At 39.3% G+C, this 21858-nt stretch overlaps 1 protein-coding gene and 1 long non-coding RNA gene across 10 annotated transcripts in view; one reads left to right on the forward strand and one right to left on the reverse strand.

Moving 5' to 3' along the window:
* Nucleotides 1–16698, forward strand: part of LOC143982878 (uncharacterized) — a 78070-nt gene extending 61372 nt beyond the window's left edge. For 2 of the 3 annotated variants that reach the window (XR_013274525.1, XR_013274526.1), the window contains 3 exons: nt 6123–6224; nt 14994–16028; nt 16226–16698. This is a non-coding gene — a long non-coding RNA (uncharacterized LOC143982878). The remainder of the gene's footprint in view (nt 1–6122; nt 6225–14993; nt 16029–16225) is intronic. The other variant, XR_013274527.1, reaches the window with a different exon arrangement.
* The window catches only part of ADGRB2 (adhesion G protein-coupled receptor B2), a 706559-nt gene that overhangs the window by 610250 nt on the left and 74451 nt on the right, over nt 1–21858 (reverse strand). The window lies entirely within an intron of this gene.

Genomic DNA, 21858 nt, shown 5'->3' on the forward strand with positions numbered 1-21858 from the left:
ATGATTACACTGACTGTGGTAAAGTTTCACTTTAGAAGGAACTGGTGAACTGGGAAAGTTACAGGAGTATGGGAGATTTCCCAGTTAAAAAGTTAGATTGAAAAACAAACATGCCCACTGAGTTCAGCCGAAAGATTAAAATAAGAAAAAAGAATAAAAATAAATCTCCCTACATTTTTTGAACCCTAAACCAGTAGTTGATCAAGAGAAATGCAAAAAAATCCATTATAAAGTATGATCCAATATTCCTTAAGAGGGAAAAAATTCCTTACTGATTCCCAAAGGCAATTTGATACTCCTTGGATCAACATTGTACGGTGTTATTTCTTATAAATATTAATAGCCATTTATATTTTGTGCATTTGGAGACACATCCAGCTTCTTTTTTTTTTTAAAGCAATCTTCTGAGCGGGCTTGAACTAGCTGCAACCACCATCGCTGCACAAAGGGGTCTGTACAGGAAAGGTGGAATTTTAGTTAACCTTGAACAACCTCTGCGTTCTGAGCATGGTTCATAAAGTACACTTACTTTGTTCTCACATACTATAAATATTAATGTATTTTACCTTTCAGTGAATTTGAATAAGCCAGCTTGTTATGTCCCCTTGAATGATATACATACATAACACACACTGCATTGTTAGCTTGTATTTTGGATTGGAAGGTGAAAACTGCATTCATGGAGGTTTTTGTTGATTGGGAAATGAAATGCATATTCCTCCCTATACAGTTATTCATACATGTTTAGTTCCTCCCATATAGAAACACATAGGTGGACCCATTCATTTTTATCATGGACAGGATAAGGTGTGCTGAGCTGAAATGTTCTGGGTAACTCTATCAGTAGTGTTGACAGTCTTCTAATGGAAAATAACATTTCAGAAAACTTGTTTTGTAATAGTCTCTATTCTGTAAGTTTTTATAAAAACTGGAATTTGTACAAGTCAGCTTTGACTAATTGCTCATGAAAATCTGGTAGTGGTGGCCTGTTCATTAGGGGCTCCTGGGCGCACGGGTGCCGCACTCCCTATTCATACGTCCGGCCCCCTCATCTACATGCAGGAGTATCAGATCATGGCTTCTAGTGGAGGGGGGTGTATTTTTTTGAAGCACGTGATTAGAGCCAGAGGCTCTAATAGACTTCAAAAAAGGGTGAGCTCGGGGCGCAGAGCATTGCGCTCCAAGCCCACCCAGATGTGTGACATAGCAAATGTATATTTGCTATCGCCACACTAATCCTGCTCCCAGCCAATCAGGAAGCGGGTCTGACACCCGTAATCTGATTGTCTGAATGGACAGGTGATCCTATTGGATGCCTAGGAGGAGGGAGGAGGGAGGAGGATCATGGTACGACATGCTGCCACCACCCGTAGAGCACGCTGCCTGCATGCCCACCCACTACCTAGATAGAGTAAGTGCTGGGCTTGCCGCTCCCCCCCCCAAAAAAAACACCAGCCGCCACTGCAAGCTGGCATCAGCTTACCTACTGCAAAGTACATTTTGACTATAGATGCATCAACTAAGACCTATTTACTACTCAGAAAGGATGTGCTGCTAAAATACCACTACTTACACTATATTACCAAAAGTATTGGTACGCCTGATATCCCAGTCTTAGTCCGTAGGGTTCAATGTTAAGTTGGCCTGCCCTTTGCAGCTATAACAGCTTCAACTCTTCTAGGAAGGCTGTCCACAAGGTTTAGGACTGTTTCTATGGGATTGTTTGGCCAGTCTTCCAGAAGCACATTTGTGAGGTCAGGCACTGATTTTGGACAAGAAGGCCTGGCTCGCAGTCTCTGCTCTAATTCACCCCAAGGATGTCTATCAGGTTGAGCTCAGAATTCTATGCAGGCTAGTCAAGTTCCTCTACCCCAAACTCGCTCATCCATGTCTTTATGGACCTTGTTTTGTGCACTGGTCCAAATCAATTGATAGAGGCAGGATTATGGTGCAGGATTGTTTTTCAGGGGTTGGGCTTGGCCCCTTAGTTTCAGTGAAGGGATCTCTTAAGGCGTCAGCATGCCAAGACATTTTGGACAATTGTTTGGGAACAGTTTGGGGATGGCCCCTTCCTGTTCCAACATGACTGCGCACCAGTGCACAAAGCAAAGTACATAAAGACATTGTTGAGCGAGTTTGGGGTAGAGGAACTTGACTGGCCTGCACAGAGTCTGGACCTCAACCTGATAGAACACCTATGGGAGGAATTAGAGCAGACACTGCGAGCCAGGCCTTCTTGTCCCACATCAGTGCCTGACCTCACAAATGTGCTTCTGGAAGAATGGTCAAACATTCCATAGACACTCTCCTAAACCTTGTGGACAGCCTTTCCAGAAGAGTTGAAGCTGTTATAGCTTCAAAGGGTGGACCAACTCAATAGTGAACCCTATGGACTAATACTGGGATGCCATTAAAGTTCATGTGCGTGTAAAGGCAGGCGTTACAATACTTATGGTATTATAGTGTATATTATCTCATTCATTTTTTTTATTATAAAATTCAATTCCCAAACTAAATGTCACTAAGGTGTATATTTTTTCTTTTTCAAGAGAAGTGAACATTAATCTGTTGAAATTTTTTCCCTGCTCTCCTCTATAGACAGCTTTTGAAGTTATCACCATCTGAAGCTGATACTATTTCAGGGGTCTTTTTGAATTGACTTTTACATTGTATTTTTAATAAGGTTCGTTAAAATTTCAGTGATATAATAGCACTAGCAGTGGAAAAATGCCACTACTATCATATAGATGCTATTAATGTTACATTTGTGGAGACAGACATTGATTCATCACTGGCATCTGTTCAAAGGACAACTACATCAGGGGAAAAAAAGTATCAATGGTGAATCCACTGAAACCACTGAACAACGACAAAAAGACATAAGCGAACGAGACAGGGAAAAAACATAAAAGAAAAATATGGTCTGTATTCTCTTTAGGGACAGGCTTGGAAATAAGATCTGAAGTTCTGGACCTATCTTCTAGGGGTTTTGCTGACGATGAGATGTGTCTATTGTCTAGGGGTTTGAATTTTAGTTCAATTAAGCACTTTTAACTTATTTTATACTATATTAGATATTAATCATTTTGCCAGGAGTTTAACTTTGAAAAATCATTATCACTGTGATGTTGAAGAAATTGATGATAACAGAAGAGTTGAAACTGATAAATTCCCTGTGGAATTAGAGGAAGTGACTTAAAAAAAAAGTATATGTGTTAAATAGCGCCTGCAAAGCGCCCTGAATCAGCCACTGCTGCCTCCCTAATGTGAAAGCCCTGAGGGCTTTCACACTGGAGTGGTGCGCTGGCAGGATGCTAAAAAAAGTCCTGCTAGCAGCATCTTTGGAGCGGTGAAGGATCGGTGTATACATGGGCTCCTGCCCATTGAAATCAATAGGGCAGCACGGCTATACCGTCAGCATAGCGGTTCTGTAGCAGTTCTGTAGCAGCTCTTTGCGGTGGTTTTAACCCTTTCGTGGCAGGTAGGGGGGTTAAAACTGCCCTGTGGCGCTAAAATGACGGTAAAGTGATGATAAAAATTGTGCCACTTTAACGCTGATGCCGGGGCACCTGCAGAGGGCCTTAGAGATTTAGAGGAGCTGGCCTCTGAGAGTGATCCATTACATGGTTTAGTAAAGGCAAATAGCCTGTTTACTTTGCAAGAGAATTTTAACTTCTCAATAGGAATTTTACCTCAGTAAACATTGAGAAGTTGCACTTTTCAAAAAATACCTAAACGCTTGCAAGGAAAACATTTTTTTTTTGCTTGTACATGAATAATGGATGTCGGTTGAGCTTTGCCTCATTCACTAAGCTAAGGGAAATCTCTCTCACAAAAGGAACAGCCTATTGCTTCTAGTACAGAAACCCTATAGAGTCAATAAGCAGATCATAATAAGATTGGACCTTTGAGGTGGAGCTCAGATTTGTATCCCATTAATAGTTGTGTTGAAATCATGTATCAGTTCCAGAGATTAGTTGAACAAAATTTTACGAGAATGGCATCAAAACCTTTGCTATCTGGCCACATAGAAAATGATAACTCAAAGTGTGAGTTCAACTTTCCAGAAAAATCTGTAAGGTGAACTCACACAGGATCCCCTCCTCAACCCCCCCCCCCCCCAGTCCTGCTGACGCACAGTGCAGTGATCTTCCGTTCTGAGCCCAGGTACAGCCAAAAATCATCATGCCAATCAAGTAAGGGAGGATGTAAGGTATATTTAAGCCAGTTGCACTCTACAATTTTTTTAAACCAGCAAATGTCTCCTGACATTCTGCCTGTGTGTACGGGGCTAAAGACTCCGAGACATAAAGCAATGAATCCCTTATGGCACGTACACACGACCAGACTTTCCGGCAGAATAGGTCTGATGGAATCATTCCATCGGACATTCCGATCGTGTGTGGGATAATCCTATCGTTTTTCTTTAAAAAAATTCATACGGACCTAGAAATAGAACATGTTTCAAATCTGTCCAACAGACTCAATTCCTATCGGGAAAACCGTTTGTCTGTATGCTGGTCCGACGGACCAAATACGATGCAAGGGCAGCTATTGGCTACTGGCTGTTGAACTTCCCTTTCTAGACTCATGGTACGTCATCACGCTCAAAACAAATGGACTTTCCAATGGACTTTAGTCCGTTCGTGTGGGGGCAAGTCCGTAACTCGGTTGAAAGTCCATCGGGAAGACCTTCGGACCTTTTCTGCTGGAAAGTTCGGTCGTGTGTGTGCGGCATAAGTTGTCCAACAACCACTCATGTAAAAGTTAAAAAGGCATCCAACAAAGGTGTTTAAAACTATTTTATGAAACTGGTGGAACAGAGACTGTTATGGAAAATTTGACCAAGAAAGAGGCAGAAATGTTAGAACTGGTGTACCCTGTTATGCCTATTTTCCATCATTTACCAAAGGATCATTAGATGTTAAAACCCTTTAAAGGAAGACCTATTGTGAAAGGAATGGGATATTTAAATCAGACAGATCAGGCTCAGTCAGGCACAGTCAGTTCCTAGATCAGGGCTATGCAGACCTCCAGCTGTTGCAAAACTACAAGTCCCATCATGCCTCTGGGTGTCATGCTTGTGGCTCTCAGAGTCTTGCTATGCCTCATGGGACTTGTAGTTTTGCAACAGCTGTAAGTCCGCTAATTGCATATCCCTGTCCTAGATCATTAACTACAGCCACTAATAGTACAGTTACTTGGTTATTTACTAATTCAAAGCAATTGTTGAATACATTGAAAGAATTCAAATGGAATGATGGTAATATTTGGATAGCTTGTTCAAAGTTTATATCTCTATCCAACACAAATTGGGTTTAAGGCAGCCACATTTCATTTGTATCAGTATAGTAAATATTCTGCTGCACATAAAGCATTTAATATTGAGGTGCTGGGCTATTTACTCATTAATTAAATATTTTTTTTTTTTTTATGAAAGGTGCTACTTCCAAAGGTGCAGGTCTGCAAGGGGAGTTACATTTTCTCTCTCCCTAGCACAGTTGTACGTGGGTTGGTGTGAGCATTCACACATCTTTGAAGTAGCAACCCATTTAGATCACATATTTGGATTCTACATGGCATGTATATGATCTGTTATTTATTTGTACAGAAGCAATTTATGATTTGTCAGCATTTTTAGCATGTAAATAACAATGAATTGAATTTGAGCTTTGCTGACCAACATGAGAAACCCTCATTACATTTTTGTCTGAGAAGAAAGAGTTCTGTTCAATAAGAATTATAAAAGAAACCTGTTTCAGGCAATAAACTATTACATGCTCAGGCTCAGGACATCCTAGACATACAATTAAAGGGATCCTCGTGAGACAGTTTATAAGATTAAATAGGATTTGTTCTAATGAAGATACATTTGAAATATAAGCCAATGTATTACCTAAGAGATTTTTGGAAAGGACCTATTCCAGATTTGTTTTAGATAGAGCATAAGATATTGCAAAATGGAAAGATAGGAAGTTTTTAAAAGATAAACAAATATGTAATAACATTGATAGTGATGTTATATTCTCCACTGAATACAGTCTGGAATATAATAAAGTGAGGTGGATTATTGAAAAATATTTGTTGGTGTAATATAACATTGTTGTCTTTTCTCCAATAAGGGGTTAAAATGGTAAGAAGAGAAGCATCTACTCTGGAGCACCTACTCTAAGCTATTATGAGTCTGAAAAGGCATTATAAAAAAGCGTGGCTACACTTTAAAGGTAAGTATAAATGTGGTGTAAAAAAACAAACAAAAAAACACCCGTGTTAAAAGGTGGAAGTATGTTGGAGTCAAGTTATGTCTGTAGCCATTAATAAGTGTTTCCTCGTTAAATTGTTTATAAATTGCAAGAGTCATTATGTAGTGTATGTTTTTACATGTAGTAAATGCCTGGTCCAAAATATGGGCAGGACTACAAGAACATTAACGGATTGGTTGAGTTATATGATATTGTTTCATTAACCATTGACTAAATTTTGTTACATTGTATGTTATTTAAATTTTGTTCCCAATTCTTTTCCCATGCAATATGTTGTTTTTTTAACTATACTGTGTTGTTTTTTATTTCTAAGAGCCAATTACTGTATATCAGTGTTTTTAACGGTTAATGCTATTATAGGTAGAATGCAATGGGGGTTATTTACTAAAGGAAAATCCACTTTGCACTGAAAGTGCACTTGGAAGTAAAGTCGCTGTAGATCTGAAGGGGACATGCAAGGAAAATAAAAAACAGCATTTTAGCTTGCACATGATTGGATGATAAAATCAGCAGAGCTTCCACTCATTTCAGATCTACCCCTTAGATTTAGAGCGACTGCACTTCCAAGTGCACTTGCAGTGCAAAGTGGATTTGCCTTTCGTAAACAACCCCCAATGTGAGAAATTATGATTCTTTGATTGATGGCAGCTGACTTCAGCTTGTTCTGTAAGTAAGGATAAGTGTTTATTGTTTACCTGCGGTTCTTAATTTCAAGAAATCACTCTAAGAATAATCATCTTTGAGTGTGAATTGCATAAGCGACCTTACTATTTCATGTGCTTTTCAGTGAAGAGCTGCACGCGCACCTAGCAGTGTTTGCAGAAAAATATGGACTTACCTGGAGCAGTATTTCTTGTGTTTATATTGTAAAATACCACTACTTTTGGAGCAGGCTAAATAAAGTATGTTGTGCGTTTTTGTGAATCTAGACCTGAGAGGTATGAGGTAGTAAAGGTGAAATAATGGGATAAAAACCCCCCCAAAAAAACAAGTTTGTGAATATGTGCGGCTACATTAGTAAATTTTTAATACCAAAGCTTTGTCATATTTAAAAAACTCAGAATACTAAATAAAAGTAAGCATACCTCCCAACTTCCTGAGCTGAGAAGGAGGGGGACACCTTTTAACACAAAATATGCTGGCAATGTACAACCCCTGTTACACCTCCAGTTAAGCATCCATGATTTATCATAATTAATACATAAGAAATAACTGGTCAAACCCAAAAGTGAGGTTTTTTTTCAACCATCATTTTTCCTTATAGTAACAAAGCAACAATGTAGAGGTTGAATGAAAGATTTAGTGTAGTATGAGACTTTTAGTAATTAAATAGCAAATATTTTTAACTTACGTTTTTGCATTAGACCCAGGAGGACAACTGCAAAGGAATAAGGGACAGAAGAATTTTGTTTCAAAAAGGGACAGTCCATTTAAATGGAGACAGCTGAAAGCTGTTGTTTGGGTACTTTTAGAATGTGGGTGTAAGGCCACTCATATACCATTTAATGTTCTATGCCATCGGTTTCTGAACTGCAGTCTGGAGGCCAGATGCATCCCTTTGATTGCCTTTATATGGTCCTTGGGCACTAATTCCTTCCATTGACACCAACTATGGGACAGCATTCCTTCCTTTGGCACCAACAATGAGGCACTATTCCTCCCAATGACACAAAAGATAGGGCATTATTTACTCCTACTGGATGCCAGGACATGTTCTACTCCCACTGGCACTAGTCCAGCCCTAAAGTCTGAAGGACAGTAAACCAGTCCTTTGTTTAGAAAGTTTGGTGACCCCTGTTCTATGAAATAATGAAGTACACGTAGGTGTTTCCTGGGTCGTCATTGGTAAGGGAAAAGAAGAAGTTCCTGGTATCTGGTCATGCCATGTGTCATTGTTGTGATGGGTTTGTTTAGCAGAATAGACTGAAAACAGTTTAGGGGACTAGAACACAAGTTTATAAGCTGGATAGCATGCAGCTGCTTGTGGGTCCATGATGTAAAAAGGTGTAAGAATATATATTTATTCTGTGAGCCGCACTACCTTTGACCTGTGACTTAATTAAGATGGTGGGTGCTCATCACTATGTTGCCTAGATAAACAGACCTTGCAAAGCTCCAAAACACTGGTCTGAATCATATGACATATCACTTTCAATATAAAGCAATCATATGAACGGTTTGGAGGGAGTCCCAGTATAGCAGCTCTACTGTAGGTGGAGCTGCTCTTATCATTCATGTTCTTACAATAGGTTTAGTTTACAAAGGCAAATCGTTATTCTCATTACCATGAATTATTTGCTGTTTTTTGTTCACTATGGAAATCGACTTTTCAACTCATTAAGGGCAAGAATCAACAGAATTTACCATGCATATGTTATGCTATTGATTTTGAGAGTATTTTGACTGTTGAAGTCAATTAACATGGATAGTGATAGTTTTGTCTGGTAATATCTGCACTTCAATGGTGTGTCAATTGAGGAGAGCAGGAAAAGGAGCTTTTTTTATACCATAATTAAATAGTGCTTTGTTAGATAAAATAAAGGTTAATGAGAAAGGCAATTAAGTTTCCATTTCATTGAGAAGAAAGTAATAATTCCACATCTTTGTAATATTTGTTTTTTTGAACTTTGTTTTTTTAGGGTACAAATATCACGAGTTACGTTTACTTATCCATCTTGGTGAACTGAGCCTTTTTTGTGCACAAACATTCTGCAGTGAATGAAGTAGCATTTGTCTTTTCTTCAGATCCCATTTTCTCTTTTGATATCATCTGGCTGGCGAGGAAGAGGGTTTAGCAGAATCCTTTTACTCTGGCGGATATAATATGCTCTGTCGCTGTATCATGTGTCATACTAAAAAGGTTATCTCTATCCACAGTAATTGTGGCTCTTGTTTGATTTTTATTGACTGAATATTCCAAAACAACGTCAAAAGTCTTAATACGCATACACAGATCAATATGGTGTCTTTTGTCAGACGAGAACAATGCTATACTTTAATAGCTCAGCGAATGGAATTTGTTTGCAAACAGATACATATGTTGTTGACAAACAAAGTTCTATAATTAAACTACATACACATTGGCATCTGTATTTACCACATTTTAGCAAAATGTATTTTCATCTTCACAGTGTTTATTTTAAGGGAAGCAAATTAGTCATTTAACATATACACATGTAATAGTAAGGTAGAAGATTAACCTAACCTCTTCTCACGTTACATATACAGTATATTTAATGGCAGAACGTTTGGGCCTTAAAGTGTTACTACACCCAGTACTCTGCATTCAATATATCTGGTCTCCCACAGTACACAGAACATAGGAATACAATTATTTTAGTAAATATAAACTGCTAAATACTAGAGCTGTACGATTAAAAAAATTGTGATCTCAATTCAACCCCCCCTCACGATCTTAAAGCGTTTGTTAACCCCCAAAAAATATAGATTTTCTGGTACCCTAAAGCAGATTAAACAGCACAGTGCTTGTGCTGTGTAATCTGCCCCCTTTAAACTAATAAAAATTAGACCATTAAAATCAGGGCAGCTCCGCCCTGATCACCGTGGTCTAATTGCGCCCCTCCGTCCCTGCTGTCCCCTCTGCTCTCCTCTCTCCCCCCCTCACTCCCTCCTTCCTGCATGTAAGCTTGTGTCTGTGTCTCCGTCTCCACCCCACCGCTTCTAATAAAATGTAAAATATTTTTTCCTCACTGCCAGTAACTATTTCATATCCTGGCAGAGCACACTGTACCTTTCTTTTAAAACAAGTGCTGTAAATACCGTTTTAATGCTGTCTTCAGGCCGGTCATGTGACTCTCGGCCGGTTTCCATGGCTATTGCAGGAGAGGCTGAGCGGTCATGTGATCTCCCCGGCTGACGTCAGATGGAGATCAAGGCCCCTCCTGCATTCATCAGAGCTGTACAGTGGCTGCGAGTCATGTGACCGGCCTGAAGATAGCTCTAATTCAGTATTTTACAATGCTCACTTTTCTGTAAGAAAGGTACAGTGTGCTCTGCCAGGCTCTAATAGAGAGGCTGGCAGAGTTTGAGTTATATGGGCTAACAAACCCTTTAACACAGCATGTCCTCGATTCAGTGCAGAGTTCTCTGCTCACAGCTAACAGTGGTAAAAACAAAACAAAACAAAAAACAAACAAAAAACAAACAAAAAAACAGGCAGTCTGCCAAGTTTATCACAACGTCAGCGCTGGGAGATAACTATAAACAAAGTATCATTACGTTCTTTTAGATCAAAGGAATGAACTTCTACCTGTAAATGAGGGCAGTTTAACCACTCAAAGACTAAGCCCTTTTCTGACACTTGTTACCTTCAATTTAAAATCAGTATTTTTTTGCTAGAAAATTACTTAGAATCTCCAAACATTTATATATATATATATATATATATATATATATAAAAGCAGAGACCCCCTAGGGAATAAAATCGCAGTTGCAGCAATATTTTATGTCACACAGTATTTGTGAAGCAGTCTTTCAAATGCAATTGTTTTGGGAAAAATACACTTTAATGAATTTTAAAAAAAATGAAACAGTAAAGATAGCCCAATTTTATTTTATATAATGTGACAGATGATGCTATGCTATGCCACGAGAATTGCGAGAGAATTGTGCTCTTTATTCTAAGCAAAAATTGTGATTCTCATTTTAGCCAGAATCGTGCAGCTCTACTAAATACCTTTTTCTCATCAGCAGTATATAGCAGTCTTGTGACTGCTATTAGTGTTTGGTTAAAGCTTGTAGGAGGAGTTTTCATTCTGCTCTGATTGTCCTATTAGGATGCAGGACCCCTGACCCTCTGTCTGGACAGGGCTGACTGGCCCTATGCTGATCACATGCACTCCCCCAAGAGAAAAAAAAAAAAACCCTCTCTAGCAGTACACACCAAACTGAGCATGTGCAAAGGGTGTCTTGTCAGATGATAGATTGGGGACTGTGGAAGAAGGGGAAGATCAGAGAAGACAGGATCAAACAGCCTTTTACACAATGCAGAGTCTAACAAGCATGCTTTACTGCATAAACAGACAGATTTTACTGTTGTGGGTTTAGTAACACTTTAACAACAAGCCTCTTTACGGCACCATATGGGTGCATGGGGCTCCAGCATTCTGTGCTGTGAAAGCGCTCAATGAGCAGAACACTGATGGAGCTGTCACCTGTGGCACCTGTCTATAGAGGGCATAGGGGCACTGCCTCCCCTATCCATGTGTCCGACCCCCCCCCCCCCCCGATCTACATATCATTGCTGCTGGAACATGGATTCCAGTATGGCAGAGTGTTTTTTTTAAGTACCTGATTAGCACCAGAGGCTTTAAACCTTACCTTGAAATATTTACATGTTATCATTTCTATTGCAAATCCAAAAAACAAGAAGTAATTTGGGAAAGCAAATCATTTGTTAAACTCCTGCAATCAACATTTCAGCACGAACTGCAGCTTTATAGTAAAGATACAGTCTTAGGCCTCTTGGTGGAGTTTATCACCCTGTGAACAGCAATTGCAGTAGATCACTTTGCAGACCAGTTGACATCACTTTATAGGCATTCAGCAGATGATACTGCCACCTCATGCATGCTTGTTTTATTCCCTTTTTTTCCCAGTGGGGATTTTACATTGAACTACCATGTTGCAACTTCCACAGCCCCATTTGGTATGCAGTTGCAGCGTGGTCACATTAACTTTAATAGGCAAGATTGACATACCAAGATAACAATGCCGCACTGGGAATCTAAGCATCGCACCCTAAGAAAAGTGAACTCACCCCTCTGGCCACCATGTAAATTTGGAGGTGGGCAGTAAAATTGCAGAACTCCCTGTTTTTTACCACCACTCCTCTGCCAGTGTGATCTAAGGCTAAATGTGCAGTCATATATCCAAATTGCACACAGCTGTTTCAAGCTTGTCAGCTCAAACTGCAAGATCTGGAGATCATGATGGCTATTTTTGTTTTTCTGAACTGTAAAATGTCATGTAAAGCAGCTAGACTGGGATTTTTTTTTCTAAAACTTTCACCCCTCTGTTAGGTCTTTACCTGTTAGGGCTTGTTTACACTAGCAGCAAGGACTGTCAGGCCTTTGGAAACTCTCCCCTTTTCAAAAACGAAGGCACTTTCTGTAATTAAAATACATGCATTTCCAGTGTGGATTGTATGTCTTGTCTCAGCTAGTGCGAAAGTCTGACAGAAGCTTTACAGAAGTTCACAGGCTGCGCAAAGTGGAAAGGAGAGAATGTCAGGGAGATAAAATAAGACAGTATAATTTGGCAGTATAATTTGTCCTATCATCTTTCACTGCTTTTCGCTCTCCATAATCTGCCCTACCTCGGCACAGTCTACTACTCATTCCTCCCCCCACCAAAAGCAGTAAATATTTAGGCTGTCGGCTGATCAACCTCTAGTGACTCACTGAATATCGGCACAGTGAGCAGGCAGAAGTAAATGAACATGTGTATGCATACTAGCTCATTATGATCGAAGCCCCTGCAGCCATCCTCATGGCCCGTTCCAGTGGGCAACATCGCTCACAGAGTTATTTCCACGTATCGTGGGCTCCAGCTCTGTGATTGGCCGGAGCCGCGATGACGTCACGCTACCGGTAATGGCACAATCTAACTGAAGCAACGGCACGTACTGCTATTGCTTCAGTGCGCATGTGCCGATGACGTCGGCACATGCAAATACAGGGGATATCTTCTATGGAGATATCCAGTGTAGCTACAGGTAAGCCTAATTATTAAGGATTTACAACCACTTTAAGCTTGCCATAGATGGATCGAAATTCGGCCGGTTTAGCATGGACCGGATAAATTTCGATCCATCTAAGGCCATTTCTGCTTGACAGACATCATCGTAACTGTTGGAAAGCTTTCAATTGATCAGCCGCTGTAGCCAATCGGTATTCTGCCAGTGGAAAAATACCCACCTTCAGAATACAATAACACAGCTTTGCTTGTGTGGATGGGGGAATCAATTCGTTTTTTTTCGATCTGCACTCTAGCTGATCAAAATAAAAAATCATGTATGGCCGGCCTTGGCAATAAGTACATTTGAGTGATACTAAATAGAGGGTTAACTGTTAATGCATCTTATGTAGTTGCATTACTCTAGAACCTTTTATATATTATTTTTGGACATAAGAACAGATTTTATTTTCTTATAGGAAATAATGCGTTACTATTATAGTAATGCAGCCTATTAGAATTACACATATTTTGACATGTGTCAAAATATGTGTAATTCTGTTCTAATGCCAACCAATGCCCATATATTTTATTTCTAGCTATTAACTGATCTTTTTTTTCAGATACAATGAAATCTCCAGTATTGGCCTTCTCTAAAGAGAGTTGCAGAGAACTATATATACACAGCAAAGTATTGATTCTAACTCAGTGGAAAGAACAAGGGTGTACAGTAACCCATAGCAACTAATCAGGCTTTGTCAATGAAAAACTGGGAGAACAATGAAAGATGATTGCTTATTAGTTGCTATAAGTTGCTGAACTTTTCACACCATTCTTTGCCTGATTAAATAAGGGCCATGGACTTTCACACAGACAGAGAACCATTTTATATAATGCTTGCTAGTTTTCAGAAACTCAGCTATCTGCCCTATATACATTTTATAGACAGCTTTCTCTTAAGCAGCGCAAAGTTTCCAGCATGTAGGAAAAATACCTTCTATCGGTTGTTTTCTCTATGTCTAAGCATTACTATAGGCATTTCAAGAATAACTTTTAATGAAAAATATGGGTTGACTGTGGCCAGAATAAATGAAATAAATTTTCTTTATCTTAACCTCCCTGGCGGTATGATTCAGTCTGGAATAAGGTGCTGAAAGTGGTACAATTATTTTGCATGGAAATCTGGCGTTTTATTTTGTAGTCCTGTAATTCTTAGGAATAACGCTCTTAAATCTGTTCAAACCAAAGTCTAGCAGACATCCAGGGTATGATAAAGTTTATAATATAATAAAGAATAATAAAAAAATATTCAATAATGTAATCAAATCCTAAAACACTGAAAAAGGGACACTTTTTGGTTGCTATGGACAATCTCAAAATTTTAGGCAAAAAAAAAACAGTATTTATAATATAAAAGTGCATACAGGGCACTGCACAGACCACTAGGAACAAAGGGAGTGTGTATTTTTTAATACAGCACTGTAATCTGTAAGATTACAGTGCTGTGTGTGTTTTGTGTACTTTTACTTTTTTGAATTTGCCGCCGTTCTCCGCTCCCGTGTGCCGTAACGTCGCAGGGAACGGAGCTCGGCGGCATTCGGCACTGTGAATCGAGCGCAGGACGGCTCGATCACACAGTGCGGTGGACATCGCTGGATCCAGGGGACAAGGTGAGTAACTCTCCCTGTGTCCTCCCCTGCATCGAGCGAAGCAATCCCGAGTCTGGCTCGGGGTTACCGCTCCTGTAATTAAAATCCCAACCCGAGCCAGACTCGGGATTACCGCTAGGGGGGTTAATTATCTTTTTTTGCCCTTATATGTCTTGTTAAAAGCTAAAAAGGTAGAAATATTTATGTGCATAAGCTTCAGAAAAGACTTTATTTCTATTCTATATAATCTCAGAGGTGTGTTTCTGCTAAAATAAACAGCGAACTGTAGCCCTTTTGTGGGAATTAAAAAATAAGTGCATTTTTTACACAGACAAATCAAACAAGTTTGCAAATATAACCTTTTACCCTTTTTCCTTTTTTTTAGGAGATCTCTGCCGAGACACTCACTGCTGAGAGTTCAACATTCTTGGATGATGCCTAGGAAATGCTATTTGCTGAAATCTTCAAACATTGGAAAGAAAGCTCAAAGAGAGCATTCTCAGTGTCCCGTGAGATATATCTGCCAAAGTCCCTCTACCTCCTGTAGGGATGAGCATGGAACAAGTACACTAATGGGATTCTGGGTATACTTTCCCTTTACATAAAGTAGAACTGCAAGTCATCTCTTCCTATCCTGCTAGGATTGTATTATGTTCAGCTACAAGTCACTGCTGTTCTGTTGTATCCGGTTTACTGATTTTTTTTTTTCTTAAAGCAAATGTGCCTTACTGATATGCTGATTCAATAACTTCGATACTTCCTGTGTTCCTTACCTGGTGTACACACAGATGTCTGTCAGATCACCCCTGAAGTCAGACTGCATTGCCGGTTTGAAATTGTGCGAGTTCAACTGAACTTGCGTGATTTCTAACCCACAGTTGGTGTGAACCTAGACTAAAGGAAAGTTATTGAAGAAAGAGGACAGCCAGGCAAGTAGTGTCTTTAGATGGAGGTCAACAATGGCAGCACAAATATCACTCTTACTACAGCTTAAATTAAAGGAGTTAAAGGTTATTCTGCAAACTCTTGGAACAAGTAAAAAAATTACCTTTTTATGTCCCATTAAAATCCTATCATGAGATTTGGGTAGGGAAATCAAATGGCAAATTAACAATTGAAATAAATAATTTAAGCAAACTTTTGGTGAGTGCAGTGTTTGCAATAGAGAGTTATATAGCAGATGCTAAAATTTCCTGATTACATCTTTGTAATATTGCTGAGTACCCCAGAAGCCCCCTTCTTCAAAGTCACAGATCTAACATCCAACCTCCTCCTAGATTCTTCAATTCACTACACTGAGCCTCAGAGGAGTGCATTGCTTGGGGAATGTCAGAGCTCTAGCTTTGGATTTGGAATTTGATATTTGCATCTTGAATACATGGAGTCTAGGGATCCAGGGAGAACAAGGAAATAAATAAAGGTATGTGCAGCAAGTCTTGTGCCTCTCTTATTTTCCGCTTTCATACTTCATTCCCATTACGGGTTCATTTTAACTAATTACTTTGTTTGAATTATTTATAAACCAGCCATCACTAATCAATGCACATACTAGAAATAATTTAAAGCATATTATTATTTTGTAAAAGGGTTTAAAGTCTGGCATTTCATTCACTTTAGACAACAGAAAGCAGCTGCCCGCCTGAAGCAATTTCAGCTTTTGGTGCTCAGGTCTTATTTTATAGAGTGGGCGGAAACTTGTGTAAGAGGTTTCTTCTACTGCCTTCTAGTAGTAATGCTGGAATTTTATGGGAAAGACTTCCTGCGCCTGCCACTGCACATGAGGAGCAAGAGGACAAGGCAATGCTACAAGAGGACGGGAATTACAGTGCCACAATTCAGCACATTTGGAAAATGCATGGCAAGCATTCATATACTGAACAATGCAGTACCAATCTAGCAGCCCTTGGCTCCTTTAGTTACAATGTAGAAGTATTAATGAATGAACTGTCATGTGATGCTTAATTCATGTTGGTGTGTTGACAGGTGCCCTCGGTGTTGAAAGCCCCGGCTGACAATCTTGACACTTTCATACATGATGGCCATTGTGTTTCTCTGCCTTAATGTCATGAATAAATGTGTTTATCTAATAAGGCAGTGGAGACAGAAATTGCAATGTGTAAAGGGCATAGCAAACATCTTTTCACTGACAACAGTAAATTGAAATCACGTGGTGGCATACATACAACATACATCACTTCATTCAGGTTAACTAGATGAGAACTTAGCTTGAGGTGTGCCTGTGCTTTTTCCAAGCAAACTGCACACTCTGATACCCAAAATGAAGATAGGAAGTTGTGTGTGTAATCTCCAAGTTGTGACCTGGTGGTTAAACAGAGCTGTGGACTTTCGTTCTACCCATTTGGCAGCATGGGAGCCTGAACAGCTAATTGACATGCACCAGCATTGTTATGTGCAAGGAAGTGATATGAGTCACCTGTTCCCTCCTACCCTGAAGTACTTGGTATTTTTTGTTACCCGTAATTGACAACTGTAGCAGGCATAGCCAAGACTGAAGTTTACCTTTACAAAAATACAATCCAGTGAATAAACCAGATCTACAGGTGAGGCCACAAACACCAGAAAACAAAATTGATTAACAAAAAAAAAATCACCAATGTAATGGCACCAGAAAACAGAATGCAAATATACTTCAATACTACATACACTACAATGACACATTATAATGGGTGGGGGGATGAAGAATGACAGTGAGCCCATTTTCTCACTTGATGACTTTGAAAGGGCTGAACTGTGGAGATATGTCATAGGAATAACAGCTCTAGCATGTGAGCACAGCATCTGTAGCATAAATGGGACTTTATCCCTATTATTCTATTTAAGCATGCCACTCAAAACCAAACCCAACTCCTGACCACACCTAAAAAACACCAAAGAAAGCTTAATGAGATATCATATATATTAACTGGGCTGCCATCAGTCGGAATCCTGGCAACACTTCTGTTGGGCAGGATCATGGCCACTAACAAGCAGATAAGGGTTAACCAAGGATAAAAAGCCAGAATGGAGAGTCAGTTGATACCATGCTCATTATCCACTCTTACTGCTTTGCAAAACCTGTCCTGTACCTGTGGCAGGCAAGGGTAACAGAGTGGTAGTGGTCTTTGGTAAAGCATACCAATAAAGGGATATACTGTACAATGGTTTACATAAACTGGACATACACTGAGCTCTAGGGAGCTAAAGGCTTGCTAGCACTGTGGTTAAAACAGAATCCAGCAACAACAGGTTAGGAACCCAAAGTGTAACTGGAGAGCTGTAATGTAATGCAATAAACAATTCAGGATAGACTGTAAAACTGAAAATCAGTCCTGACGCATACAGAGACTCAGAGGGGTGAAATGGGATAAACAACAAGTAAAAATCCAAGACAGAACATATAACCAAAGATAAGATTCAGCAATGAAACTAGACAGCAGAGATGCCAGGGCCTAAATAGAAATGCAGACAAAAGATCATGGAGGAGCAAACAGATTCTCAAGAGTCCGGGCAACCAGACAGCAGGAAATGGGTAAATGGTTGCCAGAGGTGACAAAAGTAGAAACAACCAAACATAAAGAGCTGGTACAGAAGAATGCCAGAACAGGATTAAAAAACTTGAAAACACAGAGCAGTATTGAATACACGGTTTAATCACACAGTGCCAATTTGACATTCCGTGTACCAGCAGTAGCTGATAATGTACATGCAGTTATAGCCTCAGGCACTACTAAGAAAAGAGCCAGGTGAGAGCAGGATAGAGACATAGAGAAACAGGTAAGAGAAAGGAGGACCAAAGTGAAGACACATCAGATGCAGATGAGAGCAGGATGGATGAGAGCAAAGATGCAGGCTGGGCATGTGAGAGCTAGGCAAAGCAAAGTTAAGACAAAGGAGAGACAGACAGATCAGAATGGAGGAGATTGGAGTCAAAGGAGAGAGAGAGACACAAACATGCACGAGAAATAGCAAGGTGGAGAAACTGGAGAGACAGATGAAAGTGAGGCAGACCATGGTGGAGACACTATAGAGACAAATGAAGGTGAGGCAGAGCAAGGTGGTGACACTGGAGAGACAGATGATACTGAGGCAGACTAAGGTAGAGGCACTTGGGGGACAGATGAAGGTGAGTGTGGCAGACCAAGGTGGAGATACTGGAGAGTAGACTTGTGCACAACGGAAAATTTTGTTTAGTTTCAGTTCGTTGTCATTTGTAAAATACATCATTTTGTTCTGTTATATTCGTTATGTTACGTTAATACGTTTTCGGATAATTCGTTATTATTCGTAGAGTGTCGAATTCATTCGTTCGTATTCGTTGAAATTCGCTATTTATGTATGTATAGATATTCGTGATAATGATTCGTAGTTTGGAAAGTCGTTTGTTTATTGAATCTTTTAACACACACAATGACAACGTCTCTTCTCCTCGGCTCAAATACAATACAACACCCTTCTTACTCAGTTCTCAGGAATGCACTTTGCCAGTAATCCAACCTCCAGCACAAAATTAATTAGCTGATTGGACTATAAGATTTACTTTGAGCTGACCTTTTGTTTCATTAGATCTTTAAAGAATTACCAAATCATGTCGAATTCATTCGAATTCATTCGTTATATTTCTTTCATATTCGTTGTTGTTCATTATTTTTTTATTCAGACATTCGGATGCATCCGAATGTCCGAAAGATGCAAAATTCGGACGAATTTTGATTCGTTACGAAACGAATTGCACGAGCCTACTGGAGAGACAGATGAGGGTGCAGAAGAGCAAAGTGGAGATAAAGGAGAAACAGATGAGAGTAGGGTGTTGGAAGGTGGAGAAACAAGAGAGAGAGATGAGGATGAGGAAGAGGAAAGTGAAGGCCCAATAAAGATAGTTAAGTACAAAGCATAACAAGGTAAAGATACAAGATAATTAGGGACAGCAGGATGGAGGAGAGCAAATAAAAAGTAGATATATGATTGATAGTGGGGCTGAGCATCATGGAGACACAGTAGGAGAAACAGGTGCGAGCAGGATGGTGGAGAGGGTGGAAACACATGAGAGATAGGTTAAAGAAAGGGGAAGAAAAAGTTGAAGACACAGGAGACACAAGTGAGTACAAGAAAGAGTAAGGCTATACAGTCTAAAGAGTAAGTAGATACAGGAGAGGCAGGGGAGAGTGAGGCAGAGCAAGGTGGAGACAAGACTAATAAACTGGAAATATAAAGGCAGGAAAGGTGTAGGCAAAAGGAATCACAGAACATGTAGAGGACAATAAAGAGCCAGAGACAACAAGATCAAGTCCATATAAAATTGCAAGGATCCTTAAGTTGGAGAACCACTATCTAATATGGAGCATTTGTAAATTTTGGAAATAGCCCAACAACTCACAATCAAGGCAACAGTCTTTGTAAATCACTAAAACAACAAAAAACTGTTGAACATTTCCAACAAACCAACACAGCCACAGGTTACTTACAGCCAAAGTTGACAGATATGATGTAAAGAACAACTTAACAATCTAGCAATAATCAGGTAAGACTGTTATAATAGGTAGCCTAGTAGATAGAAACATTTCTGAATGGAAGCACATTGCAAGCATTCAAGTCTACTTGCTGAATTTTTTCCTAGGTTTTTATTATTTTTCTCAGAAAGACGGGTGCTTTTCTGTGATCTAAAAGACAGAATACACCTTAGCTGCACAGTAGATCATCTTGCTCAGCAGTAATACACTTTCCCTTGGTTCGCTTTCATCTTCTCCAAAGAGCGAGGTCTTCCTTCATTGTGCACACAGTCCTAAGCCTTGTTTTATGAGGCAGGACCCCCTATTGAGGACACATTGTCATCTGTGCTATGTCGCTGCACATATACCATGCAGACTTCAAGCTTGCAGAAGAGGCCTCCGTGTGACAAGTGTCAGAGCAAGAGACATTTCTCTGAGTCAATCACAGCAAGGCAGTTCTTTTCTGTAGTCGCAAAATAAATAAAAAAAAAATATTTATTTATATCCCTTAATAGTTGTACCAGCAGTAGGGATTCTCTCTAGGCTGTTATTCAGTTGCATGCTGAATAATAACACAGTACAAAAAAGATTGTGGAAAGAAACATTTTGCCTCCCACATAGCTCTGTTTGTAGGATTCGGAGTCCTGTTTTGGATTGCACCTCTTGAATTGTGTGAATAGTGGACAGCAATCATGAAGCTCATCTTTTCAGAGCTAGCTTTGGACAAGGCCTAGGGTGTAGAGAACACTTGGTACTCTGTATTATTACATCTTACATAAGGGGAAAATCTGTCATGCCAGGTACAGAATAAAAGATTTTAAACAAAAACAAGATAAGTAGCACTGAAATATTTAAAACATTCTTTTATCAAGCAGAGCAACATTGTGAAAGGTTGCATACCATAGAAATACCCTTCTAAATAGTATTCAATGCATCCTTTATTCATTTAGGCAAAATACTGTTTTCCCCTAGAGATGGGACTTTAAAGGCACAGGCGTGTAACAAAGTAGTATAACATTCAAGTTTAATGTTATCAAAAGTACATATAGTAATATGTATAGAATAGTAATATAGTAAAATATAGTGCCATACTAATATAGTAAAATATATATATTTTTTTAAATATATATATATACTTATGTCTTACTATATGTACTTTTCATACCATTAACCCTTTCATGACTAAGCCTATTTTTGGAATTTGGTGTTTACAAGTTAAAATCCATATTTTTTGCTAGAAAATTACTTGGAACCCCCAAACATTATATATATTTTTTTAGCAGAGACTCTAGAGAATAAAACGGCGATTGTTGCAATATTTTATGTCACACGGTATTTGCGCAGTGGTGTTTTAAACGCAACTTTTTGGGAAAAGGGACACTTTCATGAATAAAAAAAAACAAAACAGTAAAATTAGCCCAATTTTTTTGCGTAATGTGAAAGATAATGTTACGCCGAGTAAATAGATACCAAAAATGTCACACTTTATAATTGCGCGCACTTGTAGATTGATGACAAAGTACGGTACCTAAAAATCTCAATAGGTGATGCTTTAAAATTGTTTTACGGTTACCAGGTTAGCGTTACAGAGGAGGTCTAGTGCTAGAATTATTGCTCTCGCTCTGACGATCGCGGCGATACCTCACATGTGTAATTTGAACACCGTTTACATACGCAGGCGCGACTTCCGTATGTGTTTTCTTTGCTTCGCGAGCTCGCGGGGACGGCGGGCGCTTTAAAAATATTTTTTTTATTTTTTATTTA

Source organism: Lithobates pipiens, unplaced genomic scaffold, assembly GCF_037356315.1.
Source record: "Lithobates pipiens isolate NorthernLeopardFrog02 unplaced genomic scaffold, aLitPip1_a1.2 Scaffold_16, whole genome shotgun sequence".
Lineage (NCBI taxonomy): Eukaryota > Metazoa > Chordata > Amphibia > Anura > Ranidae > Lithobates > Lithobates pipiens.